This window comes from Puma concolor, chromosome B2, assembly GCF_028749965.1.
Source record: "Puma concolor isolate L17-30 chromosome B2, mPumCon1.1.hap2, whole genome shotgun sequence".
Taxonomy (NCBI): Eukaryota; Metazoa; Chordata; class Mammalia; order Carnivora; family Felidae; genus Puma; species Puma concolor.
The window spans coordinates 128,226,272-128,245,214 of NC_141671.1; the positions used below are offsets into that span (position 1 = coordinate 128,226,272).

Sequence of the window (18,943 nt, forward strand, 5' to 3'; positions counted from 1 at the left end):
TTTTTTTCTAAAAGACAGATACACATACTTCCTTAGTTATCTTCTATATCCAGAGACTAACTCTTGAAGGGTCTATAATAATCTGGTAATTGTTGCTGTGGTAAGGGGAAATGGAGAGTCAGGGAAAGAGCTCAATCAATGAACTGATAAAAATAAACATGGAACAAATTAATAAATGAAAATAAATAAATAAATAAATAAATAAATAAATAAAACTAATAAATGTATGGTGTATTTTTATATTAACATTATGTAATGAGAAGTTATATAATAATATGGAATATGTTATCTATAGATTATAAGTAAAAACATATTACAAAATAAAACTTCTTGTCATTCAAGTTTTTTTTATGTTTATTTATTTATTTTGAGAGAAAGAGAGAGTGCATGGGGTGAGGAGTGGAGAGGAAGAGTGAGAGGGAGAGAGAAATCCCATCAGGAGTCGATCTCACAAACCAAGAGATCATGACCTGAGCTGAAATCAACAGTCAGACACTTAACCCACTGAGCCACCCAGGTGCCTCTTTAAATTCAAGTTTTATAAATGTATCGATGTATAAAAAAAAAGTAGGGAGGTATACACACAAAAATAATAACAGTGGTTCTTTTCAGGTAATGACATTTTAAAAAAAATTTTTCTTCATATTACTTTTTTATTTTATTTTATTTTTAAAGTTTGTTTATTTTGAGAGAGAGAGTAGGGAGGGGCAGAGAGAAAGAAAGAGAGAGAGAAAATCTCACACAGGCTCTGCACTCCCAGTGCAGAGCCCCACACGAGTATTGAACCCGTGAACAATGAGATCATGATCTGAGCTGAAATCAAGAGCCAGGCGCTTAACCGACTGAGCCACCCAGAGGCCCCTATATTATTTTAAATATGAGAAAAAGATTGTAAAATTGAACATGGGCAGGGCAAATGCTTAAATGTCTTTTAAAAATAGATTAGACTACCTGTTTTAGTAACCACCTTTTCAGTCTTTGTCTTATAATTTGTTTTAATATATCAATATCAAACATATTTGAAAACCTGTTTTTAGCGGCGTGATCCTAAAATGGCACGATACTTGAGGAATATCAAGGCATTCTTTTACCCAAAGGGAATTACAGTCTAGCTGAGGAAATAAGATACATGTGAAATAATAACTACAATACTATATATTGAATGCCTGAGAGAGTGAATAGTTTAGATATTTCAAATTTTATAGGAAGGAAAGATCACTGTTGCCCAGAGAAGTATAGTCAACCTTGAGTAATGGGTAAGAATTAGAGGGGAAAAAGGAAAGAAAAGAATCTTCCTGGTAGAAAACTTAGAAAACTACCCGGAGGAAAGGAATAGAGTAAGTGCGTTACAGGGACCACTTTCATTCTCAGAGCAGAGACTTGGATGGTAACGATAGAATCTCTTCCAACGTTCAAAGTGGCTTTGCATAAATTGTCTCAGGTGTCATACAGGCAGAGTGAGGGATAGCCCGGACCCTGCAGGCTGACAGGTCTTCACATCTTAGCTCTGCCACCACAAGATGCGGCCGAAAGAAAGTCAACTTTTAAGGCGATAGGGCCTAATGTGAGGTTTGCTGTGAGGGGTCAAGGAGGGAACATGGGGAAACTGTCCACCACTGTGCCTGACACACCGGAGTTGTGAAGAGAGGTTGGTTCCCTGCTTTTGGCTTCCCGTGTTGGCCTCATGACATCTGTGTGGAGTCACAGGTAGAATGATCAGCCTCATTTTGTGGGTAAGAAATCCAAATCTCAAGGGTGTTAACTTTCGTACAACTCATTGAAGCTAATAAGTAGCAGACTTGCATTGTCTGAATTTTAGGTCAGTGACCAGTCCGTGATGAGTAAAACTTTATATATATATAAAGAAAATTGTGATGCGGGATGTTTTTCAGTGGAGATCAGTGTTTAGTCCTCAGGAGGACATAAGATGCTGTTTCTCTGGATGAATTCACCACAATCCAGTTCCTCGATTTTGTAGGCTCATAAACATGATTTTCTGAGCACATAGCGGGAGTCTATTAACCTTTCGGGAACAAACTCACATTAATTAACTTCACAAGGGAAATTCCTTAAGAAGAAGACTTTTTCTTAAGAACGCTTTCTCAGTAAACCTAGCGCCTAGCACAGGATCTGGAACCAAACAGAGCGTCACCGCGTTTCATTTTGTCGTTAAGACCAGAATGCTAATTTTTAAATTTATAATAAAAATATAAATGTCAAAGTCTTGGATACTCATACTGTTTGAATAAAGAAAAAAATATATAAAACCAAATAAGACTCCACTTTCTGAGCCTGGCGTTCAGAGCAAGGAACATTTAGCCTTTCAAAAATTAATGGCGATGGTCCTGATGCACTCGTCCCCCCAAGAGAGATGCCTGGAATTTCTCCCTTGCATGGGCCCACACACCTTATTCTTAATGGCTTTACATGTCTCTGATCACATCCATCCTGCATTGATTTTCTAGTTTAACTTTGAGATGACACCTTGCTTTCAAGATCTACAGCATGGTTTGCTGCCTGCGCTCAGTCTGATAAAGTGGTTTCAACCTTTTTTTGCCTCTGAAAGCAAACAGTGGGTAACATTCACTCATTGGCATCGTGGTTATAAAGCCTCCCTTTACCTCCCATTCAGAGAAGGATATCAGAGTACAGCTGAGCGAGAGTTATTTCAGGATAACCTTGACTTCGCTCTAACTTACAAACAAAAGTAAATCATTTGCAAACTTTGAACTATTAATAGTAACACATTACTTGCCACAGAGCTCACAACAGATTGTGACATACCGTTGGATCTTGACCTCCGTGTCTAGTGGAGAGAGTAAGTGCTGTTTTGATTTCTTGGATTTCTCATATTTAAGAGGACAATAACACACATAACCCGCAAGTTTTAATTTGACTTACAAGTCATAGGGAGTAGATTTTGTATCATAAGGAATACTTCTTTCCTTAAATTCTTAGAGAAAGGAAGAATTGGATCAACTCTTTACCAGTGAGGTATTTTTCCTATTCCCAGAAGAGGATAAGGAGGGCATATCTATTATTCTAATAAAAATCATAAATCTAAGTTATCTTTTTAGAAAACAAAAAGAAGAAAGAAAAGGGGGAGGGAAAGTAAACAACTTCCATATTCCGAGGCTCTTTCTGCTTTAAGAAGACTAAATATAAACCCACAGTATTCCTTTTTTCCATTAACTAGAGAACTTCTAATTCTAGCAGAAGTATGAGCGATGATCATTTAGCTTTGAGCAGTACTTTGTGTTTTCTCATCCTCCACTTGCATTTGTGGGTCAAAAGAGAAGTCATTAGGGACTTGTATTTCCTGTCTCATCTTTTCCTTCCTCCTTTCTTAAAACTTTGTGGGAAATCAACTTTATAAAATACTGAAGAGGGCCATGTGCATTAACTTCTGAAAAGTCCTCCATAATTCTTGCTTATCTGTTTCCAAGTAAACTTTTCTCCCAGGGCAAAGACCAGAATGAATCTTGATACAGAAGCGAAAAGTCAGTATTTGCAACATTTCATCGTATTTCTCTTAATCAAAAGTGGGTTACTATTGTTTTACTTTTCTTGTCTATTTATAACCATTTCTTGGAATACTGTCTGTTCTCTGTCTATTCCCTACCCGACTGATAATTCCTTGGAGAAAAAATTTAACTGACTTTATTTACCAAACTTCATCACTGTTGGTATCTGTATCTACACCTTCTGCAATTCCATTTTTTCTCTCTGAGATGTAAAATGGTTCATTTGAATAAAGAATTATCTTCACCTGAGAATGTAGAGATTAAAATATCTTCTTGTCTCAAGAATGTAGTGTAAGGTTATTGCCTAGTAAGTAGTTCAGGAACTTGGCCTTTTTTTCTTCTTCAAGGTTGATTCCTCTACTGCAGTGTCTGGGTGGATGTGGCTGACAGGTGGCATTGCCTCATGGCTATTCCTAACAGCTAATGAAATAAAAATAAGACTTTATAGGATTTCCTGGCACAAGCACTGAAGGATGCAAGGGAATATCGTATTACATAAGACCAAGGAAATGTTTCTCTCTGTTATAGTGAAAAAAGTAATAATAGGTATTGAAAAGGCTGCGGGTTTTAATGATAATTTGCCATTCCTTATATATTTTTTTTATTTTTTCATAGATAAGTGACTCCTGAGGAAAAAAGGACAGAAATTTGAGGCAAATTAAGAAAAATAGAGGAAGACACATGGAGTACCAGGATGCAGGGTGAGAAGACCCACATCTCCATGTACTTAGGGGCAATGCTCTTTCATACGCAAAGGCCATCAAGGTGCTCAGTGAAGAGCATTCCTTCAGAAACAGAAGAGTCCTGAGATTGAGGCTTCCTTTTAAGGCACTTGTTTTAGATGACTTTTTCCTCTGCCATTTCTAAAGATATCAGAAATATATGATCTTAGAGTTTGAAGCAAAAACAGACATGTTTAACTGAACCAGTTCAGCACCTGTCCCTAGGGCTTTCCTGACAGAGACCTCACTATGGCCCTGATTTAGCCTAAGGGCAGTTCTAAATAACTTGGACAGATTTGTAGGCAGTGTCTTTGAGACGACATTTAACGACACCAACCCAAATCTACCCACAACTGGTTTTAACACCACAGTAACTTTACAAGGAAGGTGGGGACTCTAGGGCTTATCACTTTCGTCTATGGCTTTCATCCCAGTCAACTTCATGCATCAACCAAAATGCGATATTTCTGATAACCAGTATTTGACTATTCAGTTATATTTCTCCTGCTGTTGACCTGTTCCCCCTTGACTTTCTGTGCGATTGCTCCTAAACATGTTCCTTCTCTTTCACTGTAAACCTCTATTCTTTCATAAATAAATTGATAGTGCACCTCAGCCTCTTCATTCAGTACTCTCTCCTTGTTCTTACCAAAATCTTGCTGTCCCTCAAGGTCACTGTTTCTGTTTACAGCTGTTTTGAAAAATTCCTCCTTCTCCCATGCTCCATGTCTCATGCCCATAAATGCTGGGATATGACACTCTTGAACCCTAGAAGATTCAGACTCAACACATTTACAGCGTGAATGAAGCTGACCCAGTTGTAATACTCAGTCAAGGATGTGATGTATTAGAAAACAAATGTCTCATGTAAATATGGCAGGTGCCTTGGAGCTAAAGAAGGTTCTACCATTCAGGTCTGTAAGTACACTTTGCCAGATCTTTCAGTTTTTCCAAAGGAGTCAGAGAGTCAGGTTTTATTGGTGATATATTTATATTTTAAATGTTGGCAAAAAATTTAAAATGTATTAACACTGTGGGATAAATAACACTAACTTATAGGCTAAACATGTCCTGTAGCCTGCATGTTTATCACAGTTATTCTACCCTTTCTTTATCAACTCCTACAATATTCCTCTCTCATCTATTTACCAAGCCCTTCTTCCTCTAACACTATATGAAGTTTGGTTTTATTAACTTCATCAACTTTAATCTTGACCTGTGGAATGGCCATCTAACTCTGTGTGCAGATTTTTACTCTATACAACTTGCCTGTTACTCTGCACATCATTTCCTTTCATCTATAGCTGGAGGAGGCAGCTTTTTTTTTTTTTAAAGGCCAGATAGTAAATATAGGATTCTCCCCTTATCCACTATTTCACTTTCTGTGGTTTTAGTTACCCACAGTCAACCATGGTCCGAAAGCAGATGATTCTCCTAACAAATCTCCAGAAAGTCAATAGAAGCCTAATGCTGTGTCACAGTGTCCATATCACCTACCTCACTTCACCTTATCTTGTAGGCATTATCTTACAGCATCACAAGAAAGAGAGTGAAGACAGTATAATAAGGTATTTTGAGACAAAAAGACCACATCCACATAAATTTCATTACAATGTATTGTTATAATTGTTCTTTGATTATTGATTCTTGTTAATCTCTTACTGTGCCTAATTTATATACTAAACTTTATCACAGGTATGTATGAATAGGAAATAGCATAGTATATATAGAGTTCAGTACTATCCATAGTTACAGGCATCCCCTTGGGGTCTTGGAACATATTCTTCACAGATAAGAGGTGGCTATTATATTGTTGACTTTGTGGGACATATAGTATGTTGCAACAACTCCGCTGTCCCATTGTAGCATAAAAATAGTCATAGGCAATACACAAATTGAGTGTAGCTATGTTCCAATATAGCTTTAGTTACAAAAACTATTGGTAGGTTGGACTTGGCCACTGAGTTGAGTCATTGGTAGCTTGCTGACCCTTGACCTCAAAGATGAAGACAGAGTTCCTTAGCTTGGAGTCTAAGACCCAGCATGGTTTGTCTTCTGTCTTCTTTTCCAGCTTTATCACTTATTCTTTTCCCAGTGAGTTAGATTAGATTTTATCTAATTAGATTAGATTACATGATATTAGATTACAATTACTATTTATTCAGCCCTTTCTATATGTCTGTTACTATTCTAAAGTGTTCATTTACATTAAAGTTTTTAAAGGACAAAAAAAACCCCACAAGAAACAAGAGATAGGAAACATCATTTTTATAGGTGAACAAATTGAGCCACAGAGAGATTAATTGTTTTGCTCAAGGCCACACAGAAAATAAGTAGAAAAGCTAATACTTGAACCCAGACAGTCTGGTTTCAGTGGTTGCGCTCTTAACCACTCTACCATCCAGCCTTTCTGAGGTCTTCCCAATACCCTTGAACTAGATCAAGTGTTTCTCCTTTGGCAAGACTTCCATTACTCCACTCCCTGACACTGATGAAGTTGAGATGCTTCCTGTTTTGGGGTGTAAAATCATTTTCTAGATATACTGGTCACTGTGCTTTTAAAATTTTCTCAGTAATTGTCTGTTTTGAAACTAGTGATTTCTCTCAGGTCAAGGTTTACGGGTTATTTGTGCTCGCACACTTCCTGCTATAGTATGTGCTCAATATCTGTTTGCTGAGTTGAATTCAAAGGTTGACTTATCCTAGAGTTTTCACTACTTCTGATCTATGCATCCGTTCATATTTTGCTGGACGTGACGTTTAGAGTCTTGGTTTGGTGTGCCTCAGAAATGGAGCTTGAGGGCGCCTGGGTGGCGCAGTCGGTTGAGCGTCCGACTTCAGCCAGGTCACGATCTTGCGGTCCGTGAGTTCGAGCCCCGCGTCAGGCTCTGGGCTGATGGCTCGGAGCCTGGAGCCTGTTTCCGATTCTGTGTCTCCCTCTCTCTCTGCCCCTCCCCTGTTCATGCTCTGTCTCTCTCTGTCCCAAAAATAAATAAACGTTGAAAAAAAAAAAATTAAAAAAAAAAAAAAAAAAGAAATGGAGCTTGAGATACAGGTTAATGTGTGAGTAATTTATCTGGGCAGAGAAGAAAGCAGTGGTAGGAGAAGGGGAAAGTGGGACAACGAAGAAGAGCAGCCAATGAAGTGTGCGTTGTCAAGGATCCTAGACTATGGTCCACCAGAGCTTAATTCTGCCGGGGGAGCGCTGAAAGCTGGCACAGAACACGTGCCTCAGAGTTCATCTACCCAAGGGAGAAGGTTACTGGGGTATTTATACACCAATTCCTTTCATTCATTGCTTGAAGTCTACTCCCAGGGTAAGTTAATACACAAACATACCCAGAATGCCACATGAGTTTTGTCAGCTTGAGGAAGCCCTCTGGCAAAGAAGTACAGGTCCTGCAAGCCCACCCAGTGTGTCCTATCGTGTGTGAGGACTGCCATATATGGGCAGGATACCCACAGCATCTGCTCGAGCTTCTCTTCCAACTACTGAAATCGATTGTAAGGTGAGGAGATCGTTTCTCTCTTTCCTCTTTGGTAAACCGAGACTCTTAAAGGTGTCTATAGAGATAGAATCTTTCATAATAATTACAGTAATCCCTGTTTCATGATGTGTATGAGGAAAAGATCGTCCCTGCCATTTTTCAGACTAGGTGACCTCTACGGTGCACTGGCAAGTATCTCTGCTTACCTCCTGGGACTACCTTCCAAGACTGACTTCAGTCCCAGATCTTTGACTTGTGGCACATTTGGATATTTTCTTGACGCAAGAGCTGTTGCGCTGCCATTTCTTTCACAACTATTGCTTTTGTCTAAGGCAAAACTTTCAGTTGCTATTTATAATAGATATTGTTATGGTTTACTCAACATTCTAGGTGTTCAAATAGATTCATGGAGGAATAAGACATAATGGTTGCCTTTAAGAGTGTACAGGGGGGTGGCTCAGTCGGTTAGGTGTCTGACTTCCGCTCAGGCCATGATCTCACAATTCGTGGGTTCGAGCCCTGTGTCGGGCTCTGTGCTGACAGCTCAGAGCCTGGAGCCTGCTTCAGATTCTGTGTGTGTCTCTCTCTCTGCCCCTCCCCTGCTCATGCTCTGTCTGTCTGTCTCTTTCTCTCAAAAGTAAATAAACATTAAAAAATTTAAGTGCACAGAGAAGTGCCCAGGATAAATACTTAAAATTGAATATAATGACTGTTGAAAAAGAGAAAAATGCAAAGTCAAAGAGGGTATGGTGGAAGGATTGACTAGGTCCCTTATAAGAAAAAAAAATGTAATTGAGGATAATGTAAATTTACCCTAAAGTAAAAGGAATTCTTTGTCGTTTGAGTATCTCAAAGTCATGCTATGGGCTGGCTTTCAAGTTTTTAATTTTTTAAAACAACACTGTTTTGGAACAAGAATCCTTAAGCTGAGACCTCCTTCTTAGAGGCTGACAGTGGAAAGACCATTAAGGCTTTTTCTTATTCAGGTCTTGAAATAAGATGGCCTCAGCTGGCAGGGAGCAGAGAGAAGGGATTGAGAAGACTCAACAGGTGTGATGGACAAGAACAGGGTATTGGGTACTTGAGAAGACAGAGAAGAGGCAGAGATGGATGGGTACATGTTGAGGCTGAGATTTTGAGCTTGGGAAACTGAGCAAATGGTCTCCTATCTACTCAAGATAAGACAGCCATGCAGATGGCGGGAGGCTATGAGGTCAGCCTGGACGAGATGGAGGCTGAAAGTGCTTGGGGCTCCTCCAGGTAGAGCTGTACACAGACTCGAAACTCACACCACTACACCCACTTAGGGATTAATTATTCTGACAGAGGATTCAGAAAATAGCGATTATGGTAATAGTGGTGATAATGACAACAATAAATATTTCCATTTCCACAGTAGTGGGAATGCAGGTTATTGTTTTAGGAATTTCTCACACTGCTTGGCAGGATTCTTGTCACACCAGAAGATACCCATCGTTTTGGATAGCCTCATGTTGCTTCGTTCTCAGCCTTTGCGGGCCTTCTTAGTACAAGAAAATTTGAAGTTCAGGAACAATAATAAAAGTCCAAAAAGGATTATGCCTACAGATGGATATGGAAGCTGAACACTGTTAAAATCATCATCCCCCCCCCCCCCCCCGAGTATCTCATTCCATTTATTTTGGCTGGCATGGTAGAGAAGGTTTTCTTTTTTGCACATTGGATTCATTTCATGTCTAATATGCGGGAGACCCTCCACACACATTGTTTCCAGTTCTCCCAGCCTGCTGCTGTTTTGCCTGCAAGGAAATTGAAATTGAAACTGCTCTGAGTACATTGGTGTGTCCATGGCCTTGGCTGACTTCTTTTCTCCAATATTCCCAAATGTTACTGGCAGGATCACATCTTAGCAACAGGTGTTCCCCGCAGTTGGTAAAGAACGGAGGTGGAACCCAGGCCCGTTCATTCCCTCTGCTATGCCATGTGGCCCTCCATTCATTACCTACTGTGTAACTGTTAGCACCTGTACTCTCCATTATCTGTATTACTGTGTTTGTCAAGTTTCTCCAGAGAAACAGAATACATGCATGCATACATATAAGTATAATTTGTCATAAGGAATTGGCTCATCTGATTATGGAGGCTTACAACTCCCAAGATCTGCAGTTGGAAAGAGGGAGACCTGGAAGATTCGATGTTCCAGCTGAAGCATTCAGTCCTGAGAATTTCCTTTTTATGCCGCCTTTCTGGGCTATTCAAGCCTTCAACTGATTGGGTCAGGTCCACCTGCATTGAGGAGAGCAATCTGCTTTACTCACTGTGTTAATTCAAATGTTAATCACTTCCAAAAACTTCCTTACAGACACACCCAGGAAGCTTGACCAACTATCTTGGTGAGTATCTAGGTTGATACTGAGGCCCAGTCAAGTTGACACATAAGATTAACCATCACACATTCAACTTCTTTCAGCCCTTTATTTCATGCTCAGCTTCTAGCTTGTCTGATTTTGTTCACTTGGGTGCTCTCAATCTCTCTGACAACTCAGTTCTTTCAGAAAATGTGCAATATTTTTTAAAAAAAGAGGGAAAAAGGAGGACCATTTAGTTGCCTTTCTCTTGACATCACGTTTTGTTTTGCCCTCTTCTTTCTGGAAATAAAGCTGGGAGAATAAAACTCTTTCTGTCTTCTCTATCTCTCTACCTCTCTCTATTGATCTCTTTGTTTCTTTCTTCTCTGTCTCTCCTGCTCTCTCTCTCTCTCTCTGTGTCTCTGTCTCTCACCCTTTCAAGCTTGAAATTTGGCTATCCTTCACCCCATTGATGTGTCCTTTTACTGCATCTTTTAAAATTCATCCTATTACATTAACATGTTTAAAGTGCTTTATGTTTTATATTGGTCTTCCCTATGCATTTATCACATTTATTTTTCAAAACAACCTCTCCTCATTAATAACTAACACTTTACGGAGTCAGAATGAAAGCCTTTTTGCCATTGGCAAAGAGCAGAAAAGCCAGGATTGGGACTCAAGATTTTATCTGTCTTCAAAGCTTCTGCAGTTTTTATTACATTATCTTATCTCAATAAACTATTCTATATGGCAGTCTCAATGTACTTTGGAAGCCCTAAAAAAAAAAAAATAATGATAATGACAATTTGTTGAACTTCATTTTGTTAGGAAGTAAAAATGTAATACCATTCAGAATATTGGCAACTCAGTAAATGAACAATCAGTAAGTGGATTCATTTGAAGACTTGCTAAGTATCATGGAAGGTCTTCCAGTGTGTCCCCAAACTGTAATTATTAGACTTTATGGAGGCTGGGATAAGAACAAAAATATTAATTATAATGCATTACAAACTTACAAATTATACATAATAAACTAGAAACAATATATATGAATACTATCACAGCATATGTATTAGGTAATATTTTGCTATTAATCAAAGTGTTTTTTAAATCCCATGCTTTCTTTGTTGTCACAAACTGTCTGTATTCCCATCGGTTCAGGTTTATTACTGTCCTGACACAGAAAGGATCTTTCCAAACCAAAGAAGGATGATGCGATACACGTAGCTTTTAAAGAGAAAGATTTGTAAAGAAAACTTGGTTCCCTAAACCAATGTAAAGAGATCTGTGGAGCATAACCAAGAGTTAGAGATAAGACTTCTATATTTTGATTAGAATGCACTGCTCCCTGGTATTCCCATTCATGGGATATTGGGAATTGAGGATACAGTGAATCTTTATTCCATTCCTTGAGTGAAGCTTGGGAGGACAGCAAGCATCATAGACAATTATTCTGCACCAACATGGTACAATAACAGTAGGGTAGAAAATGCAGAAAGTCATGTCCTACCTGGACCTCTTTTTTGGGGGAAGTTACAGATGCACCCCACCTAACAGCTTATTAAGGTCAGTAAATTAATGGGGCATCAGGGCTAAGAGACCAGGTTCCCTGAAAGCAGAGTCTAAAACAAAACTTTGTGTTCATATGATTTATTGAGCAATGTTCATCAGGAAAAATCTATGATAGAATTATAGACTAAAATAGTGTTCCCCGAAGATGGCATTGTTAACATGTGACGGAAGGCCTGTGGGTCAGCAGGCATTTCAGCAGATGAGAGCACAAAAGGTGGCTGACAGTGATCTTAATGAAACATGGATACATTTCAATGAATTCCAGTAGGGATTGCTGCAGACTATATGTCATCCACACTCCTTCCAAAGTATCGATATGCTAATTGAAGAAGAAAAATGCAATTTAAGAGATAGTGAGGGGCTTACGGAGAAGGAAAATCAACTGGCTCTACTTAAGACAACTTTACTGAAGTATAATTTACATGCCACAAAATGCACCCATTACAAGTTTAGAATTGAATGATATTTGGTAAATTTGTAAAGCTCAGAAATCCTCCACAAGTCAATTTAAGAAAATTGACTCCATCCCCAATCTTTTTTTTGCTACATGCTTACAGTTAATCCTCAGGCAGCCACTAAGCTGCTTTCTGTATCTATAGATTCACCTAGGGTTTTTTGGGGGAATTTCACATAAATTGAATTATATAATATGTCATCTCTCATATCTTGATTCTTCCAATTAGCGTAAGTTTTAGATAATTCATATTGTAGATGTTTCATCAATTCTTCGCTTTTATTGCTGAAGAGTATTCATTGTGTAGATATACCACATTTTCTTTATCCATTCGTCAGATGATGGGCATTTAGATTCTTTCTAGTTTTTGGCTATCATGAATAGTGCTGCTATGAACATTCACGCACAAGTATTTACATGGACATACGTTTTCATTTCTCTTGAAATGAAGGTAGATACCTAGGAGTGGAATTGCTGGTTGGAATGGTATGTTTGTTTAAGTTTAACTTATTGAGAAATTGCTAAACTGTTTTCCACCAGCAATGTATGAGGCTTCTAGATTTTCTATGTACTTGCCAACACTAGACTTTGAGTTATTGTGATGATACCCACCCTTGTAGGTATGTAGTTGTATCCCTTATGATTTTAATTAACATTTTCAAAATGACTTATGGTGTTGAGTATCTTTATACGTGCTTACCAGTCATTTTTTAATGTGTTGCTGGATTCAGTTTGCTAGCATTTTTCTTATGGGTTGTTCTACACCTGTGTTCATGAAGCATAGTGGTCTGCTATTTTCTTAGGTTGACTTTTTCTGACTTTGGTATCAGGATCTTTCTGGGTCATAGAATGAGTGGAGAAGTATTTCCTCCCTCTATATTTTTAGAAAGTGTTCATGTAAAGTTGATATTATTTTATCTTAAAATATTTGGTAGAAATCATGATTGAAACGGTCTAGGTCTGAGCTTTTTTTGTGGGAAAATTTGTAATTATCACTTTTATTTCTTTACTTGCTATAGATTTAGTTAGATTATCTATTTGTTCTTTAGTTTGAAAATTTGTGTCCTTCTAGGACATTGTCCATAAATACATAAATTGTTTAATCTATTGATATTGTGATGTTCACATTACCCTTTATTTTAATTTCAGTAGAGTTAATAGCAATGTCTCTTCTTTCATAACTGATTTTGGTGACTTTTGTTTTCTTTCTCTTCCTCTCTGTCTGTCTGTTGACCAATACGGCTAAAGATTTATCCATGTTGTAATCTTTTTAAAGACCCAAGTTCTTATTTCCTATTTATTTCTGTATTGTTTTTCTTTTTCTATTTCATAATTGTCTGCTCCGATTTATTATTATTTATTTTCTGCTCTGATTTATTATTATTATTCCCTCCATTCAGCTTATTTTGTATTAAATTAGCACTTCGTTTTCTAGATTCTTTTTTTTTTTTTTTTTTTTTTTTTTTTTTTTTTTTCAACATTTATTTATTTTTGGGACAGAGAGAGACAGAGCATGAACGGGGGAGGGGCAGAGAGAGAGGGAGACACAGAATCGGAAACAGGCTCCAGGCTCCGAGCCATCAGCCCAGAGCCTGACGCGGGGCTCGAACTCATGGACCGCGAGATCGTGACCTGGCTGAAGTCGGACGCTTAACCGACTGCGCCACCCAGGCGCCCCTGTTTTCTAGATTCTTAAGGAGAAAGTTTAGATCATTAATTTGAGGCTTTTTCTTTTTCTTTTTTTTTCTAAAAGAGGTATTAAAGCTATAAATTCACTCTAAGCATTGATTCACATCCACCACAATATTATGATGTACTGGCACATTGTTTTTGTTTTCATTCACTTCAAATTATTTTCTAATTTCCTTTAGTTTCCTTTACAGATATTTCTCCAGGTGTTTTCTATTGTTGATTTCTAGTTTTATTCCACAGTTACTGTAGAACATGTTTTGAATGCTTTTGAATTCTTTTATTATTATTAATTTTATTTATTTATTTATTTATTTATTTTTTTGAGAGAGAGAGAGAGCACATGAGTGGGGGAGAGGTGCACAGGGAGAGAGAGAAAATATTAAGCATACTCCACAGTCAGTGCAGAGCCCAACAAGGGACTTAATCGCACAACCTTAGGATCATGAAATAGTTGGACACTCAACCAACTGAGACACCCAGGGAGTCCTGTTTTTTAATTCTTTTAAATTTATTGAGACTTGTTTCATGTCCTAGCATTTGGTCTCTCCTGGAAGATGTTCTGTGTGTGTGTGTGTGTGTGTGTGTGTGTGTGTATTAATTTATTTTTGAGACAGAGAGAGATAGAGACAGAGACAGAGAAAGAGCTGGGGAAGGGTAGAGAGAGAAAGATACACACACACAGAATCCAAAGCAAGCTCCAGGCTCTGAGCTATCAGCACAGGGTCACCCAGGTGCTCCTCTTAGGAGAATGTTTTATGTGTTCTTGAAAAGAAAGAATATTTTAGGGGTTTGGGGTAGAGTCTTTCATAAATGTCAGTTAAGTCAAGTTAGTTGATAAGTTATGCAAGTCTTCTTTATCTGTGATGATTTTCCATGTTGTTACATCAGTTTGAGAATGGAATATTGAAATTTGTTTGTTTTCTACTTGTAACTTGTCATATTTTTTTCCCTCTGTTCTACCTTTTGTGCTAACAAATATTTAGTGTCTTATTTTAATTGCTTTGTTGATTGTTTATGCTTTTCAGTTATTTTTTAAGCAGTTGCTCTAAGGATTACAATATGCATTTTAACTTATATAGGGTCTACCTAGGCAATGTAATTCCAGTAAAATATAGCAATTTAATGCTAATAAAATGTAGCTACTTTCCTCTACTATTTCTTCACCATTTTTGTGTTATTCTTTTTGTATATACTATATATAAGTATAAGCTTAAATTAGAGTATTATAATTATTGTTTGATATAATGTTATATCTTTTGTAAAAAGTATAAGAAAGGAAAGCATAGTTTATGCAATCTTTTACATTTATCTGCATTTTTATTTCTTTTTAATTTTTTTTAATGTTTATTTATTTTTGAGAGACAGCATGAACAGGGGATGGGAGAAAGAAAGAGGGAGACACAGAATCCGAAGCGGGCTTCAGTCTCTGAGCTGTCAGCACAGAGCCCTACACGGGGCTTGAACCCATGAGCCATGAGATCATGACCTGAGCCGAAGTCGGATGCCCAACCAACTGAGTCACCCAGGTGCCCCTACATTTTTATTTCTGATGCTCTTTGTTTTTCCTTGTGGATTCCAGTTATCATCTGCTGTCATTTCATCCATTAGAATTTCTTGTGGTGAAGGCCCAGTAGTATTTATTTCTGTTTCAGTCTTTGTTCAAGTCAGAATGTCTATACTTGGCCTTTATTTTTGAAGGATAGAATTGCTGGTTATAGTATTCTTTGTTAAGTATAATATTCTCCCAGTGGTTAAAATATTTTATTCCACTGTCTTCTGGCATTATATCTGTTGAGAAATTATCTATTCATCTTATTGTTCTGTGCATGTTGTTTTTTCCTTTGTTTTCAAGGTTTCCTTTTCTCCTTTGGCTTTCAACAGTTTGACTATGGTGTGTTTAGTTGTGAATCTGTGCTTATCCTAATCAGGCATCATTGAACTTCTTGGATCTATGGATTAATATTTTAAAATTAAATTTGTAAAATTCCTGTTCATTATTTCTTTAAATATTTTTTTTTTTGCTTTTATATTCATTTATTAAGTTCTTTAAATATTTTTTCCTACCTTTTCTCTCTCTGTTCTCCTTCTGGGACTCTCATTACAAAGATTTTGCTATTCTTGATGTAGTCTTACACGTACATCTTTGAGGTTGTTAAATTTTCTTCAATCTTTTTGTCTCTATTCTTCAAGATTTACATTTTCTATTCATCTATCATTAATTTCACTAATTATTTATTTTTCTGTGTCGATTAAAAAATCTACTTCTTCATTGAATTTATTATTTATTGGTTCATTATCATTATACTTTTATTTAATTCTTTAAATAAGGTATAATTATTTGCATATATTCATGATAGTGACATTGACATTTTCATTTGCCAAATTCAACATCTGGGCTCACTCAGAGTTATTTTCTTTTGACTATTTTTTTAATTCCTGCATATGGGTCATATTTTCCTGTTCCTTTGCAAGTCTCAAATTTTTTGTTTGTAACTGGACATTTTATATAATATATTTAAGAAATTCTAGGCCTGATTTTTTTCCCCTGATGGTTGTTATTACTTTCTTTTTTCCTTTTTTAATTTCCTGGACTTAAAAAGGCTTCTACCATTTATTGATGGATTTTTGTATGGGTTGGTGAATGCATTCAAAATTCAGATATTTTTCTAATTTGTTCAAGCTTTTCTTTTTAAAATTTGTTTTAATGTTTATTTATTTTTGAGAGAGAGAGAGAGAGAGAGAGAGAGAGGAGGGGGCAGAAAGATACGGAGACACAGAATCTGAAACAGTCTCCAGGCTCTGAGCTGTCAGCACAGAGCCCGATGCAGGGCCCGTACTCACAGACTGTGAGATCATGACCTGAGCCAAAGTTGGATGCCTAATCAACTGAACCACCCACATGCTCCACTTAAGCTGTTCTTTTTGCTAGGCCCTCTCAGGTCTTTCTTGAATGAATGAACAGCTTCTCTGTCAGCCATAGATATGTAGAGAATGTGGACTTTCCAAGGTCATTTATTTGTGTTTACACAGACTAATCAGAGAGTGATGTGTGCTAGATTGGGCCTTCTTGAGTCTCCTCCACATGGACTGCCACCTTAACCAGAAATGTAAAGAGAAATTACCTGGTTAATCCATGATTCTGTCATTTCAAGGACGTCCCTGTCCCTGATCTGTTGCTTCCTACAAGTGGAATTAAAACTTAGCCTAGCGGAGCTGTATGCTTTTCTTGTTCTTTTTCTACCAGGTTTGCTATTTTCCCCAGCAGTGCAATAGAAAAGGGAGTTTTTGCCTTCTGCTCAAAAACAAGTCAGCCTCCACCAACAGTGAAGTTGCCGGTTTTCATGGCCAACTCTGCCCAGTATCCCACCATCTGAGCTGTGGGTAGAAGATGGGAACAGCCTCAAACAAGAACATTACACATTCCCAATTTTTACAGGATGGTCAGCAGCTTTTCATAAATAAACATTTTTACAATTTTTTTTGCCTTTGGTTGATATTCAGAACTCTTAGATAACTGTGTTTTGAAAATTTTGCATAGTTTTATAGTTTTTCTTTTCTTTCTTTTTCTTTTTTCTTTTTTTTTTCTCACTAGAAGTTCTGATCCCTGACTTACTTTTAAACAGTAACTAACTGCAAAAGCCTAGGAGTTACTTAATGTCATTGAAAATTACTAAATTAACTATAGTTGGTTAATAGCAGCCACATATTCTTTGCACTTTATCTGTTAAGAGGTAGAGTTTATGTTCATTTCCAACCCTCCTCCCCCTCCCCACAACTCCCTTGACGGCAGGAGGCTTTGTGGAAACTCTGACTTATAGAATACAACAGAAGTGACTCTCAGCCAAACTGCAGGGCCTAGGATTTAAGAGATTGGCAGCTTCCACTCTCTTTTGCTTCCTTGCAAAACAGTTACTGTGCTGTAAGGAAGCAGCAACTCTGTGAAGAGGCCTTATGGAAAGACACTAAGATACCTGGCCAATAACCTCAGCTGAGTACTAATTTTATGGCCACATGAGTAAGCCATCTTGGAAGTGTATCAACTAGACCTTGTTGAGCTACCCCAGTTAACTCAATCTAAAACACAGATGAGCGCTTCCTGCCAACACCTTCTCGAATTGTAAATTTGTGAGCAAAATAAATGATGATTGTTGTTTTAAATCATTAAGTATCTGGGTGGTTTGTTACACAGCCATAAATAACTAGAACATTAATTTTCTACCTTCTCAAGGAATGAGAGTTGTGGATTAAAGCTAAGAACAGTTATTATAATGTCCATTTATCATCTACCTAGCAAGTAAGATTCCCATAGCCATAAAATTGAATTGCAAAAATATAACCTAAAAAAAAAAAGAAGAAGAAGAAGAAAAAGCTGTGTAAGTTAAGCTTTTTATCTTGAATGAAAAGTGGTGATAATATAGAGGAGTGAAAAGTTTCATCCTGGGGATTATAGAGCAAAGAGGGAGGATTTAATGACAGAGGAAGGAGAGGAAAGTGATCAGTTGTTTATTTAACATGATTTGGCATAGTAATAATTGGAAGTGGGTCTGAGCACATGGGTGGCAGTTCGTGCACTAACATCAGTTGATGCTCTGTGAGGAGGGAGAAGGAGGTTGCACACTAGCATAGGTTATCAGCCCCTGAATTGCAAGCACAAAACAAAACTGGGGACTCTACACAGTGAGGAATGTAAGCTACTTTCCCACACCCCTGGACCCCATCTTAGAAAAGAGCCAAAGAAGGAGGAGGTTCAGAAATAAAAGGATTTAAGTAATTCACTAAACAGATTGAACACACCTACAGGGTTTAAATTACTAAATCACACTGAATTGGTATCTATATTGGATATTGGTAATTTTCTCATCATGCCTAGTGGCTGGAACTCATGTGGAAGACGTGAATACTTAAATATGAAAAAAAAAACGTAGGGGTGTCTGGGTGCCTCAGTCAGTTAGGCGTCCGACTTTGGTTCAGGTCATGATCTCACAGTCTGTGAGTTCGAGCCTCACGTCGGGCTCTGTGCTGACAGCTCAGAGCTTGGACCCTGCTTCAGAATCTGTGTCTCCCTCTCTCTGCTCCTCACTCACTTACACTTTGTCTCTCTCAAAAATAAATTAACAATTTTTTAAAAAATAAATAAACAAATATGAAAATGTAAAAAATTCTT

At 37.5% G+C, this 18,943-nt stretch overlaps 2 long non-coding RNA genes across 2 annotated transcripts; both read left to right on the forward strand.

Annotated features, from left to right (window-relative positions):
• The first annotated feature begins 2,637 nt into the window (after positions 1-2,637).
• LOC147581250 (uncharacterized) lies at positions 2,638-4,861 on the forward strand. The gene is made up of 2 exons (XR_015251578.1): positions 2,638-2,818; positions 4,140-4,861. It is a non-coding gene; the product is annotated as an uncharacterized LOC147581250 (long non-coding RNA).
• Positions 4,862-15,070: 10,209 nt separating this feature from the next.
• Positions 15,071-17,256, forward strand: LOC147581251 (uncharacterized). Its single transcript, XR_015251579.1, has 2 exons — positions 15,071-15,305; positions 17,024-17,256. It is a non-coding gene; the product is annotated as an uncharacterized LOC147581251 (long non-coding RNA).
• Positions 17,257-18,943: the final 1,687 nt, after the last annotated feature.